A 7357-nucleotide genomic window follows, 5' to 3' on the forward strand; every position below is an offset into this window, starting at 1 on the left:
ATTCCTTTTTCTGCTTTTCTGTCAAACTTTTCCAGACTATCAAAATCTTTTTTTTTTAAAAAAAATCATTAAAGATAAAACAATTACAACCAAAGGTGTGTAAAAATTTGATACTTGGGACCCTATGGTTGATAATGTGATACGGAGTTTTCTGATGTCTTTTGTTAATGGTAGGTCCGTTTTGTGTAAAGCATGCATTTGATATAGATTTAGCCTAAAAATAAGTGGGCAATCTGGCATAAGCAATCATAGTTCTTGCTACTTCTACCAGAGTCCTGTTTCTTCTTTCTACAACTCCATTTTGTTGTGGAGTTCTTGGAGCAGAAAAATCATGAGATATTCCTTTACTTACAAGGAAAGTCTCAAGTTTTGCAATCTTGAATTTTGTTCCATTATCAGATCTGATCCTTCTTACAGGTAATTTCAACAGATTTTCAGTTTTTCTGATGAAATTAATGATCAGATCTGGGGTTTCACTTTTCTTTCTTAAAAATTCAACCAATGTGTACATTGAATAGTCATCTACAATGACCAAAATGTATTTTTTTTTACCAGAAAAGCCTGTAGTTTGTACAGGTCCACATAGGTCCATGTGCAAAAGTTCCAAGTTTTCAGAAATTAAAGATTCTCAAACTGTTTTATGTGAGCTTCTCTTTGATTTGCCAAGCTCACATGCTTCACATATCTTATCCTTTTTGGATGATATGTAAGGTAAGCCATTTACCAGATTTTTGTTTGCCAGTTGGTTTATTGTCTTGAAATTTAAGCGAGCAAGCCTTTTATGCCATAACCACCAATTTCATTTGTTTTCAGTAGAAAATAAGCATAACTGAGGATGCTCAATTTCTTCATTGAAGTCAAAGTAATAGATGGAATTTCTAATCCTTTTCCCACTTAAATATATTTTGGTATCATCTAAACCAACTAACAGACATTTTTCAGGTAAGAAGGTTACCTGGAAGCCTTTATCACAAAATTGCCCACAACTAAGTAGATTGTATTTTAATCCTTCTACATAGGCAACATTTTCAATGGTTATGTTGGTGCATACGTCTGCTGACTTCGTCTTGTATCGAGTCTTGCATTGCTCATGGCATGAACATCGAGGAATCGTGACAGAAAGTTAATTCCGCATGAAGTGTCTAATTCCGCTTGAGATGATTAATCTCGCTTGAAGAGTCATTGTGTAATTCAATACAGAATTACTAGGTAATTCCGTGCGAGATTGTAATTTCGCTTGAATGTATTTCCGTTTGAGTAGTGTTCATGCGGAATTAGTCCGCCTATATATAGTTGTCATTTCGTGTCATTCCATACGAAATTACTTTGGTGTTTTCCGACAGCGAAGCTCTGTCAAAGTGTCTTCGGATCTTTAATCGTTCTAGAATCAATATAAAGACAATTATTAGTGTAAATCTAGCTGAATTCAACTCATCATGTCTGTTTCCGCCTTTCATTTTGAGTAGAACGTGTCTGATCGACTCGTTTCGGGTCCGACAACGATCCTACAACTGGTATCAGAGCACAGGAGGAGGAGTTCAACCGATTTCAGCCTGATTTCATCTCATTTTCTTACTTCTACACCTTCTTTTCTCAATTTAACAAGTTTTCATGGTTAAAATGATCTAAATTTCACATATATCAAGCAAAACTGTGTTTTAATGAATCCTTGAGAGAATTGGACCATAATTCAATCTAAAACTGACAAAATTCTTAATTTCGCATGAAAAATTGTTCGAAATGATGACATCAGCATACTAATTCCGCACGAAATTAGTATTTCCGCTTGAAGTTGTTCAAACGAAATTATAATTTCGTTTCTAAGGTGCAATTTCATTTGAAATCAGAGTAATTCCGCACGGAATTACCTGATTTCGTTTGAAAGCCACTAATTTCGTTTGAAGTTTGTTTGCAGGGTAATTTCGTTTGAAGGACTTGATTTCATTTAAAAATGTCTGACGAAGATTTTTACAACGCGTTTGCTTCATCCCCGACCACTCCAGCTGCCATTGCTCAAAGCATGAATATGGAAAATGAAACCGGAACTTTACAAAATGTAGGATCGTGTTCTGATCCGAATGAGTCGCTCAGAGGCGTTCTTCTCTGTTTCAGGTGCGGAATAACAAGAAACGAAGATAGAAATAGCCTGATCTTCACTTAAACTACTGATTTTATTGATTTGACAATGTTTACAGCTTAAACCTCACACCGGCAGCACTTCGGCATGGAATTCCCGAAAGTTACAAACAAGTTCGCTTATGTGGTATTTCTAGAGTTGGTAGGTTCCCACATACGGACATGTACGTATAAGTGGACCTGACCAGGTAGGTTCCCATATACGAACATGTACGTATAAGCGGACCTGACCAGGTAGGTTCACATATACGGACATGTACGAATAAGCGGACCTACTCTCTAAAACACATATACTCTCCAGTTTTCTCGTAAAACGCGCCCTGATCTAACAATCTAAAACTAAGACTCGATCCAAGATGAAGTCGACAGATGTAGTGCACCAACAAACTCCCCCTCAGATGTTGACGGAGTCGTTCATCGACTCTTTGACAATGTCGTATCTTCGCACCTTCAGTCTTGATCAGTTTTTGGGCTTCTCTCTCTCTTTCTTCATCTCTTACTCTTAAATCACCAACAAACTTCTTCTCTTGAATGTTGACATCTTTAAGTTCCTCATTTCCAACATGCACTCCCCCTCACATTCTGACTCTTCCTGCACAACAACTCTACCACAAACATAAGTTTTATGATAAACATTTAAGCATATAGACATTACTAATCACAAACTAATCAACCAATCAGATACTGATGAACAACTTGGAATTGTAACATTTTTCTTATCAAAACAAACACAATCTCCCAAACCAACTGTTCATCATGTTTAGCATTTAGAATTTCGAAAATCAGCTTTTCAATATCAGTCGTCGAAAATCTTTTTGACTTTTCAAAAATTTATGCTAAAACACACCAAAAATCTTTTTGGATTTTCTGAAAGAAAGTACATGCAAAAATGAACTATTTACAGACAATATTTTTGTGAGTTTGTGCTAGAGGATCATATCCGTTTTAAGACAAATTGTCACACCCCCAAAATCCACCTGCGGAGTATCACCGCTTGGGAGCGTGACTGACCAGGATCAAGCCACCAATCATATTGAACATGTAATTAATATATAAAAGTAAATGCCATTCAACCACCAATATGAAAGGTGTTCAAAATATAAGTATGTTATCACGGTTTAGCGGAAGCGTATAAATAAAACCCAACATAATAAAGTATGAAATGTTATAAAGTGTTTAACGAAACAATCACGATCCAAGCCCACAACGACTAGCTCCTCCCTGTGCAAGCTCCAAGTACCTAACGACCTGCAAGGCATGTAACAGAGGATCAACAACTAGTTGAGCGAGTTCACAGAAAGTAAATGCGTAATAGTAAGTTCGTTTGTAACAAGTGGCTCTACTGGGCCGATAGTATGTTCTATTGGTGGGGGCTTGCCATGTTGTTTATCCACTAGACTATTCGTAACCATAAGTGTTCTTCATAACCCGAGAACAGTATTACGTACAAGCTTTACGTAGGTTTTACGTAAGTATCCTTCACAAACCGAGGATAGGGGTACGCGGGGGTTTACGTAGGTTTTACGTAAGTGCCTGACACAACCGAGGCAGTAGTGAGTATATGTTCACGTAGGTTTTACGTGAGTATCCTTCGCAACCTGAGGACAGTGAGCAATACAAGTATACGTAGGTTTTACGTATGTGTCCTGCACAACCGAGGACGATTGTAACACCCCCAAAATACCACCTACGGGAACCCCCGCGAGGCGTGTTACACATCAGAGTCTGAGCCACCAATCACATTGAACCAATAGAAAATACTTAATAAAACATGTTATTAATTCAATAATGTTGAGTAGCGGAAGCATATAGTAAATTGTTTAGTAATCGTTTCAGAATAAATCAAAACCAATGTGTCAATACGAGTAATCCAATAGCTTCGATCCATGACTACTCCAGCACTTCCAGACAGCAAGTCCACGTTCCAAAGTTAACGACCTACAAGCATGCAACAAGTGTGTTAGACTACGCTGGTGAGTTCAAGGTGTTATTACGCGTTGTGTTACCTGGTATATGTTAATATGATTCAATGATATGTTACGATGTTGCTCAAGTTAGATTACCCTAGGGACTACGCCCTTACGTAACCGAGGAGTGTGCCTCTAAGCAACCCACTATGTTGTTCGGTTAGTTACCCTAGGGGAACCGCCCTTACGTAACCGAGGAGTGTGCCTCTAAACAACCATAGTGAAACCCAGATAATTAGTACCTAATAGCGCTATCAACTAATTACCTCCATTTCCCTCCAGGCAATAACCAAAACCGATTAAGTTGTTTACCCAATGTTTCCCTCCCGAATGTTTACCAGTTGTCCCAAACCACCGGGACGCATGCTTGAGAAAATGCAATGAACTCACCTGGGATTGCTCGGTATGATTCACACAGTTCAATTAAGTTACAAAGTGATCAACCCCGTCCTACCAAAGTTATTATGCTAGTCAGATTCGTATACAAGTTGTACAAGTATTCGACATCATAATCCACGTATAGGCATCGACGTAAACAGTCACGTAAACAAGCAAAGTCCAAGTGTTCAGCCCAATCAGTTGGGCTCGTATTGTGCAGGCCCAATATCAGCATGTACGGTTATATGGTCTCGAGTCGCAACAAAGAAAGGTCTCGAGTCGCAACTAGCGATCTCGAGTCGCAACGAGGGGTTTCGAGTCGCAACTGTGGTTTACGAGTCGCAACAGAGATTACGAGTCGCAACAGTGGTTTCGGTTTGTCATGGTCTGGTTACGAGTCGCAACTGGACTCGCAACCACGGTTTCGAGTTGTGCTCTGTGTGTACCAGTGTGGGGTCTCGAGTCATAACTAGACCGCAACTATGGTCTCGACTCGCAACCATGTGTCGCAACCAAGTGTGTAACAGTTTTCCTGATTTGTAGCATCTAAATTCCGTAACAGATTATGCATAATTTTGGCAATTCAATCGGAATCAATTAACAGTTTTGTTCACCATTCAAACGAATCAAACAGGCAGTTTTAACATAATTCTCATGAACCCTAGTCATGATCAAAGCGTGAACATCAATTTTTCACCAAACATAAATCGGTTTAGACCCTAAAGCATAACAATTTCCCAGCTAAATCATAATCAAACCCAAGATACCATTAATACATCATACAATATATATCCGGTAATCACATATAATAGCCGATTCATGAACATTAATAGTTAACATCAAAATCAAACATACTATCATGCAACAATACTCACAAGAACATTCATATAACAGCCGATTCCTCAACAATATTCAAACCAACAATAAACATATCAATTACTAACCGAATTAGAGAAGAGACAAGAGTGATCCTCGGTTGTAGGGTGTGGGTGTGTCGCCGGGTTCCAAGTAGCCGAGAGGGAGAGAGAGAGTCTTGTGTGTGTGTGTGTTGTAACTAACTAAGGGCAATAACCCCTAAAGAGATGTTTGTTTGCGGGCATGAGAGTGGGCCGAGCCCCACATCTCGAGTACAAATATTACGGCCCAAAGTTCATGTTGTGTGGTTCGGTTTGTTTATGACATACATACATGCACTCATATAACACAAAACACAAAATCATAACGTCATAACAATCGTAATAGTTCACATCAGCACATAATGTTACACAGAAGTGGGCTCGAATTACGAGTTGTCACAGTATCCCCAACTAAAAGGAAATTTCGTCCCGAAATTTAGTACGCACACACTGAGAAAGCTAGAAGCTAGCTAAGTTTAAGTTAGGTAAGTTATATCGTTTGCTGGTTTTCCTGGGGTGTCACATCCTCCCCAACTTGAATGGGAATTTCGTCCCGAAATTCGCTAGTTGCATCAACACTAGGTTCGCTAGGTTTTGACTGGTCTTCGGGGAACAAATGTGGATACTTAAGTTTCATCTGGTCCTCGCGTTCCCACGTGAACTCTGGACCACGTCTTGAGTTCCAACGAACTCTCACAATCGGTATACGGCTGTGTTTACGAACTTTAACTTCCCGATCCATAATCTCAATTGGTTCTTCGACAAACTGCAATTTGTCGTCTATCTTCAGCTCTTGAAATGGTACTACTAGTGTTTCATCAACCAAACACTTCTTTAGCTGCAATACGTGAAATACATCATGGACATTACCCAACTCAGCCGGTAATTCCAATCTGTAAGCCACCTTTCCAATTCGTTCTAGAATTTTGAACGGTCCCACATAACGAGGGTTTAGTTTGCCGCGTTTCCCAAAACGCACCACACCCTTCCAGGGTGAAACCTTTAACATAACGCGGTCATTAACTTCAAATTCCAACGGTTTACTACGCTTGTCAGCGTAGCTCTTCTGTCGGTCACGAGCTGCGGCCATACGGTTTCTGATCTGCACAATGCTTTCCGATGCTTCAAGAACAAACTCGGGTCCTGTGATCTGGCTGTCACCCACCTCATGCCAACAGAGAGGTGAGCGACATTTCCGTCCGTACAGTGCTTCGAACGGAGATGCCTTAATGCTTGAATGGTAGCTGTTGTTGTAGGAGAATTCTATCAACGGTAGGTGCTTCTCCCATCCCTTTCCAAAGTCGAGTACGCACGCTCGAAGCATATCTTCGAGGGTTTGGATGGTGCGCTCGCTTTGACCATCCGTCTGCGGGTGGTAAGCGGTACTCATGTCGAGTTGGGAACCAAACGATTTATGCATTGACTGCCATAATTCTGAAGTGAAACGCGGATCACGGTCTGAAATGATAGAAGTTGGCACTCCATGCCTAGAAACCACTTCCTTAAGGTAGATTGCTGCCAATTGAGAAAACTTGTCTGTTTCCTTGATTGCTAAGAAGTGTGCTGATTTCGTGAGGCGATCAACAATCACCCAAATAGTGTCGTTCCCAGTCTGAGTTCTGGGTAATCCTGTCACGAAATCCATAGCGATCTGTTCCCACTTCCATGTGGGTATCTCCGGTTGTTGCAGTAGACCCGAGGGCTTTTGATGTTCTGCTTTGACTTTAGCACAGGTCAGACATTTCCTTACGTAGGTTGCTATATGAGCCTTCATGCTGGGCCACCAGTAGGTAGTTTTCAGGTCGTGGTACATCTTATCTGATCCGGGATGTACAGAGTAGCGTGATTTGTGTGCCTCTTCCATTACAAGTTCCCGTAAGTTGCCAAAGAGTGGAACCCAAATGCGTCCAGTTACGTAGTAGGCGCCGTCTCCCTTTTGTTCTAGTCGTTGTCTCGAGCCACGTAAAGCTTCAGCTCGAA

Source organism: Helianthus annuus, chromosome 9, assembly GCF_002127325.2.
Source record: "Helianthus annuus cultivar XRQ/B chromosome 9, HanXRQr2.0-SUNRISE, whole genome shotgun sequence".
Classification (NCBI taxonomy): domain Eukaryota; kingdom Viridiplantae; phylum Streptophyta; class Magnoliopsida; order Asterales; family Asteraceae; genus Helianthus; species Helianthus annuus.